General features: G+C 60.1%; 1 protein-coding gene across 1 annotated transcript in view; it reads right to left on the reverse strand.

Annotated features, from left to right (window-relative positions):
* The window catches only part of CARS (cysteinyl-tRNA synthetase), a 10,322-nt gene that overhangs the window by 6,973 nt on the left and 1,008 nt on the right, over positions 1-2,341 (reverse strand). The gene's annotated exons all lie outside the window — the stretch shown is intronic.

A 2,341-nucleotide genomic window follows, 5' to 3' on the forward strand; every position in this document is an offset into this window, starting at 1 on the left:
AAGAATTGATGCTTTTGAACTGTGGTGTTGGAGAAGACTCTTGAGAGTCCCTTGGACTGCAAGGAGATCCAACAACCAGTCCATTCTGAAGGAGATCAGCCCTGGGATTTCTTAGGAAGGAATGATGCTAAAGCTGAAACTCCAGTACTTTGGCCACCTCATGCTAAGAGTTGACTCATTGGAAAAGATTCTGATGCTGGGAGGGATTGGGGGCAAGAGGAGAAGGGGACGACAGAAGATGAGATGGCTGGATGGCATCACTGATTCGATGGACGTGAGTCTGGGTGAACTCCGGGAGTTGGTGATAGACAGGGAGGCCTGGCGTGCTGCGATTCATGGGGTCGCAAAGAGTTGGACACGACTGAGCTGAATTGACTGAACTGAATGCAGGAGACCCGGGTTCGATCCCTGGGTCGGGAAGATCCCCTGGAGAAGGGAATGACAACCCACTCCAGTATTGTTGCCCAGAGAATCCCATGGACAGAGGAGCCTGGCGGGCTACAGTCCGAGGGGTCGCAGAGTCAGACACAACTGAGCACTTTTCAGTACACTCACTACACAGACGTCAGACACAGAACTACTAAAGGCCCCTCCACTCCTCTCCTAGGCGTGCACCCAAAACACCTGAGCACAGGGAGCCAAGCTGACACTTACACACACGTGTTCACAGCAGTGCTGTGCACCAAAGGTGCACACTGTCCATCCGTCCACCCAGGGCTGACAGATGGACAGAAGGCGGCACGCACGTGCAGTGGAGAATCACGGATTTAAAGAGGAAGGGGGCACGGCCACGTGCCACAGCGTGGGTAACCTCGAAAACATTCTGCTGAAAAGCCAGACAAAAGCAGCCAAAGAACAGGCTGGAAGGGGTCTGCTCCCTGCCCCTGCTGGCGAAAAGCCCCATCTTTATCTCTGGATGAGACTCAAGAGAAATCTGGGAGAACAGAGTGAACTGAAGAGACGGGAGCGCCGGGTTAGCATCCCAGGGAGTCTACCGACCCTGGCATCTCTCTGAACTTCCCAGGGAACAACGTGGAAAACAAACAAACAAACGAGGTTACACGCAGCGGTTCTTGCTGTTCAGCTGTCACGACGCATCCCACTCTGCAACCCACGGGCGCAGCACGTCAGGCTTCTCTGTCCCTCACCACCTCCCAGGGTTGGCTCAGACTCACGTTCACTGAGGCGGCGATGCCATCCGACCATCTCCTCTGCTGCGTGATCCGTTTACGGAACATGCCCGCAACGGGACAACCCCGAGACAGAGGGCAGGCTGGCGGCAGCCGGAGGCTGGGGGAGGGGAGCGCCTCTGGAGGGCGGGGACGTTTGGGGGCCAGAAGGCGGCGGCGCTGCACGGGCCAGGAAGGCCCTGGGAGCCCGAACGGTACCTCAGTGTGGCCGCTTTTACGTCATGTGAATTTCACCTCAATAAACTATTTTTTTAAGGGAAAACCCCCGTTGGATATTTCCGAGGAATTCAATAAACCGACTCTTAAATGTATGCAACAAATTTCTGAGAACAACTCACACGACCCTAAAAGAGGAGCACAGAGGGGGAGCTGGCCTCCAGGGAGGGGAGAAGCTCACAGGTGGCGATGGAAGCTTCCAGCCCCGCCACCGCCACGGTGGCAGGAGTGAAGCCAAGGCTTCCACCCGGAGAGTCCAAGCTGGAGGAGCGGCCCACGAGTCTGGGGCAGCAGTGGGCTGGGTGCAGGGCACTGGGCGGACCTGCTCCAGGTGGGGTGGGGGAGCCTGTGCACAGAGCAAGGGCGGCCAGGGGCCAGCAGGCCTCCTGGAAGGACGCAGCTACGTGGCCGCCAGGGAGGCCAGCAAGGAGAATGGGCATCCTGGACGTGGGCCGGCAGGCGACGTCCCTGGGGCACCCCTAGGCCTTGCAGGTGCCAAGCTCTGAGCCCAGCTCCAGGCGGGAAGGAGCACGCCCCGCAGTGGCCATCTCAGGACCGCCTCGCCACACCTGCAGCTGCAGCCTCGCCCCTCCCCGCCTGCACAGCCCGGGGCTTCGCTGCCCACTGCACGCTCAGGTCAGCCCTGCTGGTCGCCGTGAGTCCAGACCAGCAGAGGGGGAAGCGGACTGCCTTTCTGACGCGGTTAGCTGCCCGTCTGACAACCGCTCAGAGCCGCCCGAGAGGACATGTTTGCACCCCCCCATCCTCAGGCTCTCGGGCGAGCACGAGGGGCAGGCAGGGTGCAGACAGCAAAGCCGGAGCAGACTGCAGAGCCGCCCCAGGAGACGCTGTGCAGTCACCACGGGCCTCTGCGGCCAAGGACAGGACCCCTCCAGTCCTCGGCCTGCGGACGCCCCAGGCCACGGAGCCCCGCC

Source organism: Bison bison, unplaced genomic scaffold (assembly GCF_000754665.1).
Source record: "Bison bison bison isolate TAMUID 2011002044 unplaced genomic scaffold, Bison_UMD1.0 scf7180017864080, whole genome shotgun sequence".
Taxonomy (NCBI): Eukaryota; Metazoa; Chordata; class Mammalia; order Artiodactyla; family Bovidae; genus Bison; species Bison bison.